Source organism: Mercenaria mercenaria, chromosome 10 (assembly GCF_021730395.1).
Source record: "Mercenaria mercenaria strain notata chromosome 10, MADL_Memer_1, whole genome shotgun sequence".
NCBI lineage: Eukaryota > Metazoa > Mollusca > Bivalvia > Venerida > Veneridae > Mercenaria > Mercenaria mercenaria.
Genome location: NC_069370.1, coordinates 59,209,244 through 59,229,506, shown reverse-complemented (window position 1 = coordinate 59,229,506; position 20,263 = coordinate 59,209,244). Strand labels below are relative to the sequence as shown.

The window sequence follows — 20,263 nt, the reverse complement described above, 5'->3', positions numbered from 1 at the left end:
GAGTAGAACAGCCTCCCAATTCTCTGAATAGTGGAGCTAAAAAGTGCTGGTCAATAAAATCTCCCAGACTTTTATCAAATCTGAATTTTCAATTGAAATCTGAAAAACTGTCCACGAAACTTGACATTTATGCCATGGAAATCATGACTCGTGAGTATTTGGACAAACTTTACAGAGCTGGATATGGAATACTGCAGAAAACTGCAAAATATTTGTAATCACTCTGGACAATGTTTATGTGTAGTTACAGTAAGATAAAAGCAATAGTCACAAAAATATGACAGAAAAAGAAAGGTTGCTGAAAAGCTTTAACCAAGAAAGGTCAAGCCGATGATGACACCGGGGCGAGTAGAACAGCCTCCCAATTCTCTGAATAGTGGAGCTAAAAAGTGCTGGTCAATAAAATCTCCCAGACTTTTATCAAATCTGAATTTTCAATTGAAATCTGAAAAACTGCCCACGAAACTTGACATTTATGCCATGGAAATCATGACTCGTGAGTATTTGGACAAACTTTACAGAGTTGGATATGGAATACTGCGGGGAAACTGCAAAATATTTGTAATCACTCTGGACATGTTATATAACGGGTGACTTTTCAAAACTATTCAACAGATCTACTTTCCATGGAGGTCTTGAATTTGTCCACAGTTACTCTGGAATATGTATAGCTTGGTGTCTTAGCTCTCATTTCCTGATAGATATTTCATAAATGGAAAGGACTAGAGATTTGTGGTTGGTCTGATTTTTTTATCAAAAGATAATTTTTGTAATTTTCTAGAGTATTTGTTTCACAATGGCATGGGGAATTGAATCCATTGCTTTTAGCCTGGAATTTCTAGTTTTTATCTTTTGTAAATGATATATCATTTTTTGACAGGGGCTCGTATTGTACCTAATAATTTTCATTTTGGATTAATTTAGGACTTAATCTGTCTTGTCATATTTTTTTTTCATCTCATTCCATACTTGTGCCTGTGGCTTATATATACCTTTAACAATCAAGTAAAATTCCATGACTTTTCTTGGATTATTAAGCTATTTTGTCAAATTAAAATTATGTCTAGTCAAAAAGTTTATTCAGTACATTACAACTACATGTACAAGTATTAGAAATAATGTTATGTGGTAAGTTGTTGAAAACAGTACCCGGAATGTTGATATAATAGATTTACACGTAATCCAAACATAAATATTTACACAAGAAGGCCATAATGGCACTACATCACACACCTAACTTGCCAAAATGGCACTACATCACTCACCTAACTTGCCATAATAGCACTACATCACTCACCTTACTTGCCATAATGGCACTATATCACTCACCTAACTTGCCATAATGGAACTGCATCACTCACCTAACTTGCCATAATGACACTACATCGCTCACCTAACTTGCCATAATGGAACTGCATCACTCACCTAACTTACCATAATGGCATTACATCGCTCACCTAACTTGCCATAATGGAACTGCATCACTCACCAAACTTGCCATAATGGCACTACATGGCTCACCTAACTTGCCACAATGGCACTACATCGCTCACCTAACTTAACTTGCCACAATGGCACTACATCGCTCACCTAACTTGCCATAATGGCACTACATCACTCACTTAACTTGCCATAATGGCACTACATCACTCACCTAACTTGCCTCTATTACATGCCAAATATCTATGCTCTTAACCTTTTGATTTTAGACAAGAAGATTTTTAGATATCTTATTGTTTAAGCCTATGTAAAACAAGTGACCCCAATGGACACTCCGGTGCATGATTTGAAAAAAAAAAAACCTGATAAAAGTCAACTGAACAATGCTACATGCAAAATGTCTTAGCTAAACTTTTCCTTTGTACTCTACTAAAAAATATCAATAGTATTCCACTGGAATGCTACATAAATTCCACTGGAATATGCTATGTTACTGGAATACCAGTGGAATTACCAAATATACATCTGGAACTGGAATCTGAAATACCAGTAGAGGTGGAACTCCACTGGAATTTGAATTTGAAATACCAGTACAAGTGGAATTCCACTGGAACTGAATTTCATGATTTGTGAATAAGGCCTAAAAGAAAAAATCTGTTTCCGGTAACATGCTAAAAAATATTAGGGTAGGTAGGTCGGAAATTTGAAATTTCTTTTATTAATTAAGGGAGACTTTTCGGAAATTATTTTTGTGACAAAAATGAATACAAATCAGGATTATGCCTTTAGAGCATCACTATAAGTTGATTTCTAACATCACTGACCATGTTTAAAGCATAAAAAGTGCAGTTTTGCAATTTTTTGTTAAACAAGAGCTGTCGGAGGACAGCAACGCTCGACTATTCAACAGCCTTGTCGATTGAATGAATATGAGTCGTAAAAGGGACATAATTTAGTAAAAAAGCAAAACAGGGTTATGGAACCTGCATAGTGCTTATCAGCTCAGGACAGTGGACAAGTGTGTGAAGTTTCAATCCATTCCCATTAGTGGGTACGAAGATACCAGCTTACGAAAAAGGGGCATAATTTTGTAAAATGCGAAGTTGAGTTATTGACCCCTTGCATTGCATATCATATTATGACAGTGAACAAGTGTGTGCAATTTCAATCCTTTCCTATTAGTGGATACTGAGATACCAGCTTACATACAAAAACTTAACCAAGAATTTCTATGTTGAAAAAGGGGCATAATTTTGAAAAAAAGCAAAATAAAGTTATGGGACCTGCTTTGTGCATGTCAGATCATGACAGTGAACAAGTGTGTGAAGTTTCAATCCATTCCAATTAGTGAGTACTGAGATACCAGCTTACATACAAAACCTTAACCAAAAAATTCTAAGTCGAAAAAGGGGCATAATTTTGTAAAAAAGCAAAATAGAGTTATGGAACCTGAGCAATGTAAGTCAGTTTATCACAGTAAATAAGTTTGTGAAGTTTCAATCCATTCCCACAAGTGGTTACTGAGATACCAGCTTACATACAAAACCTTAACCAAAATTTTCTAAGTCAAAAAAGGGGCATAATTTTATAAAAAAGCACAATAGAGTTATGGAACCTGTGCAATGTAGGTCAGTTTATCACAGTGAATAAGTGTGTGAAGTTTCAATCCATTCCCACAAGTGGTTGCTGAGATACCAGCTTACATACAAAAACTTAACCAAATCGGGACGCGGACGCCGACGCGGACGCCGACGCATGGGCGAGTCCAATAGCTCTACTATTCTATGAATAGTCTAGCTAAAAATTGAAAAAAATATTCTCCAAGGCCATAAAAACATTTAGGGTCGGCCAAAAAATTTAGGGTAGGTCGGGATACTGGAAATGAACAATTTTTTTACACCTAAGATAGCACCAGTTTTGGGGGAAAAATGATGGTTTGTATATAGTCTGAAATTCTGGACCAGATTTATGTGAATAGCATGGTATCAGCTACAGTAAGTGCCTTATATACTTTGAAAACACAAGAAGTCTAAATCAATTCCAAACACTTGTTGTGAAGGATGGGGGACATTATTGGAAAAAGACTGGAGGCCGAAATATCCAAGCATATCACTTTAGCCACCGGTCCGGATCATCGCTACTTTACAGTATTTTTTTTTTACACCTAACCACTGAACACTAGGTGTGACCATGACTATATAAACCTCTCGAACAGCACAATGTTCTCGTAGTTTTAAAGATAAGTTTATGTTGGCTCAAAGCAAAAGTATGTATCAGACAAAAGGCTGATTACGAGACAATATCTACATTATACCAACTTGAAATTCCAAACACTTCTATAACTGTATGCAGAAAGCAAGGGGGGGGGGGGGGGGGGGGGGCAGGGGAGGGTGTAACCTGTCTCTTCTGATTGTCTTTTTTTTGGTTGTTGCTTGGATATTTCGGCCTCCGGCCTTACTCCAATATGTCCTCCATCCTTCACAAGAAGTGTTTGGATGGGAGGTCCATTATTTTCATAAGGCCCTCTGCCTTCATATTCAAGCATTTTAAAGCAGACAACATAAACCAAAATAAATCTGCATCTTTATCATTTCGATATAATAATCAATTTACAATCTATACATAATACATTACAGATATAAAAGTTCACAAAAATATCTTATGTTTTGTAAGTCATACTTCATTCTGAACACTGATCATACTAAACAAGGCAATGATATGCATTAGACACTTCGTATTTTACCATCAGATCACTAAGACTCTAATACAAATTCACTGTAATTGTTCTGACTACTGTCTGTAGAAACATCTCTCAGCTAAAACAGTTTGAAATTTTTAACAGAACTCCAATTAGCCATTTTTAGAATGTCTGACATTTTACGTCCAGCTTTTACTGCTGCTGAAGAGGTTGGTACTCTGTAGGAGTGAGCTTTAAAAGTCTTTGTACCTATTCCAGCAAGAACCAACACCAACTCAAGCTGTCTTGCTAATGTATTTGTTGTGACAGCCTAAAAGTTAACTTAGGATATAAAAAGTTGCATGTCTTTTCTATGACTTTTTGTCATTCTGATATATTGTTTCAAGTCCTAACTGGACATTATTCTATTTTTCATAAAGTTTCAAATGAAGGAAAAAAATCACTTCCTGGTTTGGAACACTTCAACTTATCACCACAGTTAAATACAACGCCCTGACTGTTAAAAGAACAACCCTGAGAGCTTTCAAAGTCTGTGCACGAGCTGCCGTAGACAATGCTAAAAGTGACACTAACTAAAAAGTCAAGTTCTTTAGAAACAAAGAATCAAGTGGCATCCATCCAGGGCAGCAAGTAAATTAAGCACTGTTGAAACATTACATGTAGATGTATATCGTGGTTTTGAAGGGAAATTATTGTGAAATCCAGTCTCATGAAACTTCTTATTAGGATAAAATCTCTGTTGTTGTAATTATCATCTGAAAGTTTCAAAGTCTCCAAAATAACTGCTTTATGGGTATTAATGACACTATAGGATTACTAGTGTTCTTCAAAAACAGTAAATAAGAAACAATCATTTCTTCAGATGGTTGAAAGGGATCAACATACGCCCAGCCCGTGGATCGAACTCACGACCCTGCAATCCGTAGACCGATGCTCTACTTACTCAGCTAAGCGGGCGGGTATGGAATCTGACTGCACTCCAATATGTACATGGTTCTCATCCACAGCCCAGGATGTCAAGGCAAAGAATATTGCAGGAATGTAAGATAGTTCATGTGATTCTGTGCCTCATGTGTCCACCTTCCACCTGTTTTACCCTCTTTTTGTACGCATGTTGAACCAAAACCTATGTTAGATGCATCAAACAGAATCCAAAGTGAAACTGGCTTTTGCCTAATGTTCTTCCCATTCTTTGCATGAATTTTCTGTTTCCACCACAGAATTTCCTGCTCCTTATCTTCACCAAGCTCGACCAGAGAGTCAAAATCAGGTGGAATCTTCAAGGCTTGAACCTCTCTAATGTTCTTTAATGTAGTGGAGCCTCTAACACAGCAAGGAAAGCATTGATAAACAAACCAATGAATGCAGTTAAGTCCCTGGCCCCGTGTTCACAAAACATTTTCAGTCTCAGCTGAGCTTGATAATGAAACTGTTTTTGTCATTTACATCTAAATAGCATGACTAAAACTAAATTTTAAGTTAATAACGATTTTCAGTAATGATGGTCAGTCTCAGCTAGAATTTAACCTTGAAGTTTTAGTAAAATTGATATTAAAATTTCAAACTCAAACTCAGCTGAGACCGAAAAATGTTTTGTGAACACGGGGCCTGATGTTAATCTTTGTCTTGCTAAGCAAACAATCTGCAGTTTATAGGATTTTCGAAACCTTATCTTCACGGAGGAAAACCATGAAAAGTACAGAATCAAGTATATATCCAAAGTATGTAATTCGTTGAGTGGGTACTAAAACTGATTTTTGTTTATTACAAAACCCAAAGTATCTAACAGATCATTCATTGTTAAAGCATTTCTGGCGCAAACTTGTCTATAAGAGTCTATTTCAATGGAATCTTCAATGTTAAAGGAGAATCTAATGCCAAGTGGACAGAAAAAGAGTACCGGTGAAGCAATAAGGCGCCAAGGAAAGTCCAGATGGTAAAGCAATGTGTGCGTATAGCTTGTTTTGCCAAGAAAATTTAAGAAACTTCACACAGTTCTTGTGTATAGGTATAGACCAGTAAGCAGATTTTAAATCTAGAGAAGGAAACCAATCATTGGGTTGCACTAATTCTAAAACAAACGGGAAAGTTCCTGCTAAAATTTTCCATAACGTACAAATTCATTTAAGGTATAGGTCCATGTTTCGGAGAAAAAAGTTCGAACGTCATCAAATCATAGAAAGAAAACATTGTTTTACATGAAAATTTAACAGCCTTTTTTATTGTATATATATGTTGACTATAAAATTGACAATATAATTATGTGCCAAACATTTTAAAATCTATTTTTAGACTATTAATCACTTGATCATGAACCAAACATTTTTAGTACTTCAGCATCAAAAATTTTGTACTCATTTATATATTCCCTGAAGAAGACCTTTGTAAGGTTGAAACGTAGGAACTATTAAATTTAGTCAAATTCAACCGGTGTTGGTCGTGTGTTCCACTTTTATGTTTTATTGTCTTTGATTTTCTGTAAGTGTAACGTTGCATCCAGCGGGGGATCCGTCCTTCACCGGTGATCTATTCTGTCAACCCAAGGGTGTGGGAAGTTTCCTCAGATTTAATTCTTACTTCCACGTATCCAAACATTTGGATCCACCCATTTGGCAAACAGTCACCCTTGGATAGGGACCTCTCCCCGTATCTCACAACGACATGTCAGACACGGATGATAATTAATAAGAGGCTACATTAACACAGTCAGTACCCATAACAACACTTCCGGTAACGTCTAACAACCAAACCAAGAAACGAAAAGCGGACGACAGCGATACAACCCACCGTATTAGCTAAGAAAATATATCCAGGTTTAAAGTTCTTAAGAAACTGAATATACAACTAACCAGAACGCAACATCACATAGAATTTCTACAGCGGTGTATCACAACCAAATCAATCCCCAAATCATTAGCTAAAGAGGTCCCCGCATATATCAAGTACACCAACCATTTTCTTCAAAAATTAACTAAACTTGGGCAAATACTACCAAACTCTTACCTGGTAACAATAGCTGTCTCAACCTTGTACACAAACATTCCACACCGAGAAGGCATTTTAGCCGCCAAAGAGTATCTTGAAACTAGAAGTTTCAAAGAACCTAAAACGTGGATTTTATTAAGATTCCTACATTTTATCCTTACAAAAACATGCTTCAAATTTAATGGGAAGTTTTAAGAACAAGTGTCAGGAACTACCATGGGTATGAAATGTGCCCCAAGTCATGCCATCCTATTTATGGGACAACTGGAGCAAATATTTCTTTGACAACAACCATTTTCACCATCCACTTGGTGGCGCTTTATAGACGATATATTTATGATATGGCCACAGTCTGGAGGATTTGAATTCCTTCTTATTGGCCTTAAACAGTTATCATAACTCTATTAAGTTTACGTACAACATCAGTAACAAGAGCACCGCCTTGCGGGTGCTGACGCTCATCTGACTTTTTTTGTGTAATAGAAATATTGTCCTACCCATGATTTTCTAAGTCTAAAAAGGGCCATCATTCTTGCAAAAAGCAGGATAGAGTTATGTTTCTTGATGTACAGTGTCCACTTATGATGGTGAAAAACTGTTGCAAGTTTTAAAGCAATAGCTTTGATAGTTTATGAGAAAAGTTGACTTAAACATAATACTCAACCAAGAAAATGATTTTCTAAGTCCAAAAGGGGCAATAATTATTGCAAAAATCAGGATGGAGTTACGCTGCTTGCTGTACAGGGTCAGCTTATGATGGTGAGCAAGTGTTGCAAGTTTCAAAGCAATGGCTTTGATAGTTTAAGAGAAAAAGTTGACCTAAACATAAAACTTAACCAAGAAATCTGATATTTTCTAAGTCCAAAAGGGGCCATAAATCTTGCAAAAAGCAGGATGGAGTTCTGTTTCTTGCTGTACAGGGTCAACTTATGATGGTGAACAAGTGTTGCAAGTTTTAAAGCAATAGCTTTGATAGTTTAGGATAAAAGCTGACCTAAACATAAAACTTAACCAAGAAAACTGATTTTCTAAGTCCAAAAGGGGCAATAAATCTTGCAAAAAGCAAGATGGAGTTATGTTTCTTGCTGTACAGGGTCAGCTTATGATGGTGAACAAGTATTCCAAGTTTCAAAGCAATAGCTTTGACAGTTTGGGAGAAAAGTTGATATAAACATAAAACTTAACCAAGAAATCTGATATTTTCTAAGTACAAAAGGGGCCATAAATCTTGCAAAAAGCAAGATGGAGTTATGTTTCTTGCTATACAGGGTCAGCTTATGATGGTGAACAAGTATTCCAAGTTTCAAAGCAATAGCTTTGTTAGTTTAGGAGAAAACCTGACCTAAACATAAAACTTAACCAGGCAACGCCGACGCAGACGCCGACGCCGACGCCGACAACCGCTCAAGTGATGACAATAACTCATCATTTTTTTTCAAAAAATCAGATGAGCTAAAAATAGCGCAAATTTTTTTGACGTTAGCATTACAAAAGACGAGAACGGCAACCTACATACTACCCTTTATACTAAACCAACGGACGCCCACATGTACTTACATTTTAATTCATTTCACCCAACCCATCAAAAGAAAAGTATCCCTTTCAGTCAAGCTGTCAGAATCAGACGAATTTGCAGTGACGAAACGTCGTTTCAAAAATGTGCTAACCATTTAATTCATAACTTGACCGAACGTGGATACCCTAAACAAGTGATTACAGACGCAATCAAGAAAGCCAAAAAACATGACAGATCAATGCTCTTATCAGGTAAAACAAAACAAACAAACAAGGAAATTATTCCAGCGATATTTACAAACAACCCCAGAATCCAGCGCACTACTCCATATATGGATTTTCAAATAATAACACATAACAGGGTCCTAACAAAACCTTTTTTATTGTATATATATATGTTGACTATCAAATTGACAATATATGTGCCAAACACTTTATAATCTATTTTTAGACTATTAATCACATGATCATAAACTAAACATTTTTAGTACTTCAGCATCAAAAATTTTGTACTCATTTATATATTCCCTGAAGAAGACCTTTGTAAGGTCGAAACGTAGGAACTATTAAATTTAGTCAAATTCAACCGGTGTTGGTCGTGTGTTCCACTTTTACGTTTTATTGTCTTTGAAAATTTAACAGCGTATAAAACATTTATGTTATTCTACAAAACCATTGTCAATTTACTCATATATATATATATATTGAATTCCGGAAAGTGACTGCATGAAAGGGCCACACTTCTGGACAGTTCAGTGCCTTTAAAAACTCACCATTTTTTAAAAGCTGTTACATGTCTTCGTTTTGATGCATTTGCAACATCGTTTTTGACAATTGTTTACATTTATTTCTTTACAAATGCCATTCTTATTTAAAGCCTTAAAGGGGGACAACTCATTTAGAATATATTAAGTATCCAACTCTGTGGGACAGAACAGTAAAGTATGTATTGGACAGATAAGTTGTGCGTCAAGATGCTGTTCATTTACTAAAAAAATCTGTTGTTTTGTTTTGGGTTAAACGCCGTTTTTCAACAGTATTTCAGTCATATAACGGCAGGCAGTTAACCTAACCAGTGTTCCTGGATTCTGTACCAGTACAAACCTGTTCTCCGCAAGTAACTGCCAACTTCCCCACATGAATCAGAGGTGGAGGACTAATGATTTCAGACACAATGTCGTTTATCAAATAGTCACGGAGAACATACGCTCCGCCCGAGGATCAAACTCACGACCCCGCGATCCGTAGACCGACGCTCTACCTACTGAGCTAAGCGGGCGGGCCTGCTGTTTTGTGATATACTGCTAAACCTTAATTGTCTATAGCGTATAGGTTATACAGCATTCCCATTCACGCAAAAATCCGCGTAATTCACACATAAAAAGTCACTTGCACGCAAGTTTCAAAATTCCTCGGGTACAATGCACGCGTAAAAAATCTGACAGAAAATACATTCTTCGTCGATAAAGAGCCGAAATTCAAGTAATCAGACATCATTTTTGATCCGTACACGCAAATTACCGCAATACACACTGTTGACAATTTGCTACATGTCAAGAGGAGTTGAATTTACATGCCGATAGCATAATTTAAGCTCCGCCTACTCCATGTACTTGTGAGATTTTCGCGAGAACTGTGACAGCGAATCAAATAATTTGTAAAACTAGACGTGATAGTATTCAGCCAATCAACGACGCAGTTGCATCTTTGACACTTTCCGATAATTGTCCACATGTGCGAGTGCAAAAAACAACGATTTTGGACGTTTTTTCAACAAGTTGTTGAATAATTAAGTGGTCAGCTGGCGTCCACTACACAATTATTTGGTCTCCATTGTAAAAGAAAGACTTGTAAGCTGCTTGTTTATTAATATTTACAAAATAACCGGTTGTGGACTGACTTTCATCTTTTATTCGAGTCCGATACTGTTCATGCTAAATAAGTATTACCCGCCGAGTTTTTATTTTATAACATTTTTTTTGTTGCTATAATGTTGCAGCAAGATAGCAGCAAAAAAATGTTATAAAAACTCGGTGGATGGTACTTATCAGCGTCTGCTTGAATTTTTGAAAACGTTTTTTTTTTTTTCAGAACTATGGAATAAAGAAAAACTCTTTGCATAAAAACTCTTTGCATGGAAAATGATTATCTAAGAAAATGAATGGTCACATCAATAGTTTTTATCCATATTGAAACAAGAAAATTATAGCCATCTTTTCAAATTGCTTCACAAGCTTGCTGGGTGTGTGTGCTGGTGGGGTAGGGGAGTGTATACTGAGTTAGAAATGATGTTCATAAATTTCTATCTTTCAACTAGAAGTCTCTCCACTTTTCTATAAGGAGAAGTGACTTTTAGCTGTATCCCTATGGTGCATGTGTAAAACAAACCACTGTCATTAACACAGGCTGAATAAAAGTGTCACTTCCCATATACTTCTTTATAATTTTGTTTCAGTTGGAACATTTTTTTCAATTTGTATGGTTTGTACCCAACATTTTTATCATGTACCCACATTTTCTAAAGTATGTGGGTACATGTACCCACTTTTCAAAAAGTCAGTGGGAATGCTGGTTATAGGGGAAAAGATATTTCCTTTTGTGAAGAAAGAATCAAACTTTGTATGTAACTATTTTGAAGTATGCTGAATCAAAAAAAACAGAAGACACGCAGTTCGCCAACCCCAAAAATGGGACCTTATAATGTTTTATTTATTTTAATAATATATTTTTGAAAGCAATGTCCAAAAAGTTAATTTATGACCTAAATAAGTAATTATTCTTGACATGATACTTATTCAGTTACATTTTATACACATTTGATACAAGAGGGTCATGATGACCCTGGCTCGCTCACCTGAATAATATGTGCTACATGTTTCAAATATCAAACTGATGATAAAATATTAAGAAAGTCAGTAGGTCACATTCATGGTCAATGAAATTCAGTTTTACAATTTGTGTGCAAAACTGTGTATGTCGTCAAAATTTTAAGGCTGTATCTTAACAAGAGGGCCATGAAGGCCCTGTATTGCTCACCTGACCTACTGACTTAAAGATCATCAATATTAACATTCTGACCAAGTTTCATTAAGATATGGTCATAAATGTGGCCTCTAGAGTGTTAACTAGCTTTTCTTTTGATCTGACCCAGTGACCTAGTTTTTTACCTACCATGACCCAGTTTTGAACTTGACCTAGAAATCATCAAGACTAATATTCTGACCAAGGTTCTTAAAGATTGGGTCAAAACTGTGGCCTCTAGAGTGTCAACAAGCTTTTCCTTTAATTTGACCTACTGACCCAGTTTTTAATCTCAGATAACCCAGATTTTAACCTGACCTATAGTTCATCAAGATTAACACTCTGACCAAGTTTCATTAAGATATGGTCATAAATGTGGCTCCTACAGTGTAAATGAGCTTTTCCTTTGATTTCACCTGGTGACCTAGTTTTTAATCCTACATGACCCAGATTCAAACTGGACCTTAAAATCATTAAGATTAACATTCTGACCACTTTTCATGAAGATACAGTCTTAAATGTGGCCTCTACAGTGTTAACAAGTTTTTCCTTTGATTTGACTTGGTGACCTAGTTTTTGACTTGTCCAAGATTTTATTGAGGGTAACATTCTGACCAAGTTTCATTAATATTGGGTTAAAATTGTGACCTTTAGAGTGTTAACAAGCTTTTCCTTTGATTTGACCTGGTGACCTAGTTTTGACCCCAGATATCGAACTTGTCCAGATTTTATTGAGGGTAACATTCTGACCAAGTTTCATAAAGATTGGGCCAAAATTGTGACTTCTAGAGTGTTAACAAGTTTTTCCTTTGATTTGACCTGGTGACCTAGTTTTGACCCCAGATGACCCAATATCGAACTCGTCCCAGATTGTATTGAGGGTAACATTCTGACCAAGTTTCATAAAGACTGGGTCAAAATTGTCACCTCTAGAGTGTTAACAAGCTTTTCCTTTAATTTGACCTGGTGACCTAGTTTTTGACCCCAGATGACCCAATATCAAACTCGACCAAGATTTTATTGAGGGTAACATTCTGACCAAGTTTCATTAAGATTGCGCCTAAATTGTGACCTCTAGAGTGTTAACAGTCAAATTGTTGATGATGATAGACGCCGGCAGACAACGGACACAGAGCATCAGAAAAGCTCACCTTGAGCTGAGCTAAAGAACAAGAAAGTAGGTCAGTAGGTCAAGGTCACAGACAAGTGACATCATATTACTTGGGGTCATCAGGTAATTATAATTAAACAGTCTTAGAAATAGTATCAGATGATTTTTTAAGCATTTTTCCTATATAACTCACATAACTAAGTGACCCCAGTGCAGGGCCTCTTTTCACCCCAGGGGCATAATTTGAACAATTTTGGTACAGGACTACTAGACAATGCATCATACCAAATATCAAAAGCCTAAGTCATATGGTTTCAGACAAGAAGATTTTTAAAGCTTTTTCATATATAAGTCTATATAAAACTTGGGACCCCCAGGACAGGGCCTCTTTTCACCCAAGGGGTACAACTTGAACAATTTTGGTTGAGGACCATAAGACAATGCTAAAAACCAAATATCAAAGGTCTAAGTGTTATGGTTTCAGACAAGAAGATTTTTAAACTTTTTTTCCCATACAAGTCTATGTAAAACTTGGGACCCCCGGGCGCGGCAACATTTGACCCTAGGGAGATAATTTGAAAATCTTGGTAGAGGACCACTCAGATGATGCTACATACCAAATATCAAAGCCCTAGGTCATGTGGTTTTGTACAAGAAGATTTTCAAAGTCTTCCCTATATAAGTCTAAATAAACCATGTGACCCCCGGGGCATGGCCATACTTGACCCTAGGGGGATAATTTGAACAATCCTGGTACAGGACCACTAGATGGTGCTACATACCAAATATCAAAGCCCTAGGCCTTATGGTTTTGGACAAGAAGATTTTCAAAGTTTTCCCTATATAAGTCTATATAAACCATTTGAGCCCCGAGGCGGGGCCATATTTGACCCTAGGGAGATAATTTGAACAATTTTGGTAGAGGACCACTAGATGATGCTACATACCAGATATCAAAGCCCTAGGCCCTGTGGTTTTGGACAAGAAGATTTATAACGTTTTTCCTTTAGGTTGCCATGGCAACCAGAGTTCTGCATGGAATTCAATTCTTTGAACAATTTTAAAGGGGAGCCACCCAAGGATCATTCCTGTGAAGTTTGGTGTAATTCTGCCCAGTGGTTTTCAAGAAGATTTTTTTAGAAATTGTTGACGCATGACGTACGACGGACATCAAGTGGTCACAATAGCTCACCTTGTCACTTCATGACAGGTGAGCTAAAAACACAGACAAATGACATAAATGAGGCCCTAAAAGGGAGGATATTGTTTAAAAATCTCATTTACAGGATGACTTTACTTTTAAATCTGAATATTATATCACTCATGTAAACAAAACTGATTTTAGTATTTAGTTATTATATCAAAACATTATTTAAGGTTTCGAAGTAGGCCTTGAGAAACAAAAATCAAACAACACCACATCATAGAAAGAAAGAGTTGTTTGACATGAAAATTGAACAGCATGTAAAACATGTATATTACTTTACAAAACAAGTGTCAGTATACTGATATAAACTTTGAATTCCAGAAAATGACTGCCTAAAGGGGCCACACTTCCGGACAGTCAAACGCCTTTAAAAACTCACCATTTTCAAAGAACTGTTACACATGTTCGTTTTGATGCATTTGCAATAGCGTGCGAGTGGTGAAATTTCACATAACAAGGTGGAACATAGTTTTCAGCAATTGTTTATCCTTATTTCTTTACAAATGGCATTCATTTTCAAAGGGAGACAACTTTTTCTCGACGATTACTTAAAATAATCAGAAAAAGTTGTCTTCTTTTGAAAATGAATGCTATCTGTACTTAAAATAATCGGGAAAAGTTGTCTCCCTTTGAAAATGAATATCATTTGTAAAGAATAAAGATAAACAATTGCTGAAAACTGTGTTCCACCGTGTTATGCTAAATTTCACCATCGCAATGTATTGACAATGCTAGAGTCAAGAGTTACCGGAACTTGTGAGTAACATTAATCTTTAGGAGGAGTATGGCGGAGAGTGTTGTTTGACTATGTGGCGTTTGAGCTAGGGGTCGGGTTGGGGCCCTATGAGCAGTCATTTTCTGAAATTCCAATATTTAAATTTCAGTATACAAAGACAACGATTGTAACTACAAGTGATGAAGAGATGCCATGCAATACAAAAGACCCTACTGTAGAATGGCACTAATTTTTATCTACTGCATGTATGTAAACAATTGTACTGATATCTGGTCAATGATGTATCAAGCAATATTGAACTACATTTACAATTTAGGTTATAAGATTATAACAACAACGTTGAATATTAAATGTTGCATATTATAAGATTCCCCACATTTGTATTTACATATTGAATTTTGGCTGAATATTAAATATGGTTATCATGTAAGTTATTTATAGTACGACATTTGGAAATTTCACGCATCTTTAAAATTAAAAAATAAAAAAACAAGAATATAAAATTAATACAGTCACGAAGAACGCTTTACAGGTAGAATAGGTCAAAATACAACCTAAAAATTGGATGTAACAGATGCGTGTTACATCAGAAAAGTTGGTCTCAATATTTCTTATGCCTTAAGGTAATAAAAGTTAAATATAATCTTTTATGCTAATATAAAAGGATAAATTTCAAAATCAATGGTGCATCATGGTGTGAACATTTGGTCCAATTTACATCAAATCCCTCCATGAATGAGAGAAATAAATGTTCCATTACAATAGTCATGGGTTGTGAATTTGACTTTGGACTTCTAAAGTCATGACCGTAACTATGACCTTGGGACCTGATTCTTGCGCATGACATGTGTTCATCAGGGGAATATTTGTGCAACTGATATCTAAATCCTGCTTTGCATGACAAAGTTCTAGACCGGACAGGAAAAAAATCCTCTTGACCTTTGATCTCAAAGTGTGACCTTGACCTTTAAGCTAGGGTACTGGGTGTTGCGCATGACATGTCGCCTCATCATGGGAAACATTTGTGCCAAGTAATATTAAAATCCTTCATGGATGGCAGAGTTATGGACGGGACAGGAAAAAACTCTGTTGACCTTTGACCCCCAATTGTGACCTTGACCTTTGAGCTAGGGGTCCGGGATTTGCGCATGACACGTCGTCTCATCATGGGGAACACTTGTGCTAAGTAATATTAAAATCCCTTAATGAATGTCAGAGTTATGGACCGGACACGAAACAGACCCCGTTCATGCTATGTTAACATTTGACTGCTAAGTGTGACCTTGACCTTTGAGCTAGGGGTCTGAAAGTTGTGCATGACATATCGTCTTATTATGAGGTACATTTGTGCCAAGTAATATTAAAATCCCTTCATAGATGGGAGAGTTATGGACGGACAGGAAAAAAACCTTGTTGACCTTTGACCTCCAATTGTGACCTTGACCTTTAAGCTAGGGGTCCAGGTTTTGCGCATGACACGTCGTCTCCTCATGGGGAACATTTGTGCCAAGTAATATTAAAATCTCTTCATGGATGGGAGAGTTATGGACCGGACAGGAAAAAAGCCCTGTTGACCTTTGACCTCCAATTGTGACCTTGACCTTTGAGCTAGGGGTCCGGGATTTGCGCACGACACATCATCTCATCATGGGGAACATTTGTGCCAAGTAATACTAAAATCCCTTCAAGAATGGGAGAGTTGTGGACCGGACAGGAAAAAAGCCCTGTTGACCTTTGACCTCCTATTGTGGCCTTGACCTTTGAGCTAGGGGTCTGGGTTTTGCGCATGACACGTTGTCTCATCATGGGGAACATTTGTGCCAAGTAATATTAAAATCCCTTCATGGATGACAGAGTTATGGACCGGACACGAAATTGCGGACGGACGGAATGACCGAATGACAGAATGACGGAATGACGGAAAGACGGAATGACAGAATGACGGAAAAGAGCATTCCTATAGTCCCCAAAACTGGTTTTCAACCAGTAGGGGACTAATAAAGTTATATACATGTTTTACATGCTGTTCAATTTTCATGTCAAACAACTCTTTCTTTCTAGGATTTGGTGTTGTTTGATTTTTGTTACTCAAGGCCTACTTTGAAACCTTAAACATTCTTTACATTTTGAGGTTCATTAAGGGTATTTTATAAAACAAGTTAAATATATGTACATACTGTAATTCATATTATAGTCTGCATTCCTGTTCCATACACTTTTCATTCTCACATCGATTGACAGTTCTAATACTGTACATAGGGTAGACTAGCCACTAGACTAATAATAAATATAGATCGATTTCTACTTTTTTGTTGAATTCATTTTCATAGAAACAAAAGCCAGTCTATTTAAGAGATTTTCACAGAAGAATGATGTTGAAATTATGATATTGGACATAGGATATAGACAGGCTCAGTTAACTACAGTCGAGACTGTTTTAAGAGACCGACTTTGGGAAGCAGCGAAAAAGGTCACATATGACAGGGAGTCTCTTAAAACAGTCTCACTTAACAGGATGACGCTGGTTTCATATATTTTTCCAATTAAAGTACATGAATATAGGATACTTATATATTGGCCTCTTTTAAGGTAGGAGTGGAAAATGATTAAATACTATTTCTTTAATTGCATATTGATAAAACATAAATTTCAAATAATTTGCATCATTCGTATGATGTTGATAAAACAAATTTAAGCTCATAACCTGGCAAGAAAATAAAGGGGAGCAGTAAAATATAAATGTTCCATTTGAACTATTTACACACTGAGGTTTGTGATACTTATATTTTTGAGGGAGCATCTCAAAGTCACTGAAAACAGTCAAAATATCGATTCGGGAGCCTGATTTCACAGTCGCTTGTCGTGTAAGGCAGGGGGTTGCTTAATTCAGACTATTTTAATAGTAAATTGCGTCCGGAGCATAAAATAGGGTCGCATATGACAGGGAGTCACTAAATTCAGGGGGTCGTTAAGGCAGTCTCGACTGTATATTCAATCATAACAAGGCAGTCTGAAAGACAGCAAAATTCTCCGCCACTGCTATGGATAGTGAAAGGGTAAACCTTTGATTTTAGCTGTGACCTTGACCTTGAACTGACATGGCTGACTCATGAATTCTGCACAACGTCTTGATGAGGTGATCATTTGACCCAAGTTTCATGAAAATCCTTCAAGGGGTTTAGGCGATACACAGCTGAAACCTTTGACCTTCATTTGTGGCCTTGACCTTGAGTTGACATGGCTGACTCATGAATTCTTGATGAGGTGATCAGTTGAAATTTCTGAAAACCAAGCGGGTTTTAAAGCTGGTTACTCTACCATCGATAACGCATTTATTCTTAAATCTGTTGTTGATCGTATTCTTGGAATGAAAAGACGTAAATTATACGTCGCATTTGTAGATTTTCAAAAATGTTTCCATACTATAAACAGACAATTATTGTGGAATATACTAAAGGAAAATGGTTTATTAAAAGGGTAAATTATTCAGTGCATTTCAGAGTATGTACGGTACAGTTAAGTCATGTGTCAGATGTAATAACACAAGAAGTGAATATATACAAAGTACTGTGGGCTTAAAACAAGGATGTATAGCTAGTCCCATTTTTATTCAGTGCATTTCAGAGTATGTACGGTACAGTTAAGTCATGTGTCAGATGTAATAACACAAGAAGTGAATATATACAAAGTCCTGTGGGCTTAAAACAAGGATGTATAGCTAGTCCCATTTTATTTTGTTTTTTCATAGATGAATTAGAAAGATATTTGTCTGAGAACAATGTAAGGGGTATTCAGTTACATCCTGATACTATGCAACTATTTCTGTTAATGTTTGCAGACGATATAGCACTAATGTCTGACACTGTTTATGGTCTACAAAAACAACTAAATGTTCTATCAGGGTTCTGTAATGAATATATGTTAAAGGTGAATGAAAATAAAACAAAAATTGTTGTTTTCAAAAATGGTGGAATTTTAGCCAGAAATGAAAAATGGTATAATAATAACACACAATAAGAAGTTGTAAATAGATTTTGTTATGTTGGATTAACTTTTACTAAGCAGATGTCCATGAATAGTATGGTTTATGAATTGTGTGTCAAAGGGAAACAAGTTTTGATATCAATTTTACATTCATTGTATAAACCAGGTCAATTACCTAAATCTATTTTCTTTAAAATATTTGTCTGCAAAATTTGTCCCCAGTTATTGTATGGATCTGAAGTATGGGGCTTAGACAAATTTGAGGAACTTGCACGTCTTCAATATTATGCATGTAAAAGGTTTATGTGTGCCAAACAAAAAGCATCAAATTCAGCAATCTTGGGTGACTGTGCAAGATATCCATTGTATATAAAAACATATAAAAGGGCTTTAAAGTACTGGCTAAAAATTTTAAAAATGCCAGATGAAAGACCTGTGAAAAAGTGTTATAACATGATGTTAAATGGTGACAGATATGGGTGTGTAAATTGGGCTACTTCTGTTAAAACATGTTTGCAGACCTTCGGGTTTGGTTATGTATGGTATGATCAAAATGTACAACATGAAAACTCTTATTTGAATATGTTCGAAAACAGACTTAGAGATGTCAGTACACAGGAGTGGTGTGAAACTGTTAGTGTTAACCCGAAACTTAGAAGTTATAAATTGTACAAAAGTGATTTTGTTTTCGAACCTTATCTAGATGTCTTAGATATTAGAAAGTTCAGATATATTTATGTCAATTTTAGAATAGGTAGTCATGATCTTGAAATTGAAAAAGGAAGGTATGCAAATATTTCAAGACAAAATAGACTATGTAAACTATGTGATACTAATAGTATTGAAGATGAATACCACTTTTTGTTGAAATGTACCTGTTACTCAGATCTACGTGTTTCATATTTACCACAAAAGTATTATCTTCAACCAAATGTTAACAAATTTAATATGCTTATGTCATCTAACAAGAGCTGTCTGATGACAGCGCGCTCGACTATTCGAAGAATTGATTGAAGAATGGGGTCAAAATATTTCCACGGATATTCAGACAAAAGAAATAAATAGATAAGACAACAATGTTCCTGTATTACTTTGATTTCGATAAGTCTTGCACTAAATGGCAATATATGAGCCAATTTCAAAGTCTAAAAAGGGCCATAATTCAGTCAAAATAGTTATGTACTCTTGCCCACAGATGTAAATCATAATGATAAGCAAGTGTTCAAAGTTTAAAAGCCATATGTCAAATAGTTTTGACAAAATATGTACTTATATGAAAACAGAACCAATTTCAAAGTTCAAAAAGGGCCATAATTCAGCCAAAATAGATGACAGAGTTAATATGTTCTCTTTCCTACAGATAGAGACTATTATACTAAACAAGAGATAAAAGTTTCAAAGCCATATGTCAAACACTTTACAAAAAATATGAACTTGTACGAAAAACTTAACCAAGATTTCGAAGTCAAAAGGGCCATAATTCAGCCAAAATCCTTGAGGGAGTTATGTACTCTTGCCTATAACTGGACATGGTGATGGTAAACAGGTGTTGAAAGTTTCAAAGCT

At 36.0% G+C, this 20,263-nt stretch overlaps 1 protein-coding gene across 5 annotated transcripts in view; it reads right to left on the bottom strand.

Moving 5' to 3' along the window:
- The window catches only part of LOC123561423 (basic salivary proline-rich protein 3-like), a 244,315-nt gene that overhangs the window by 200,091 nt on the left and 23,961 nt on the right, over nucleotides 1-20,263 (bottom strand). The window lies entirely within an intron of this gene.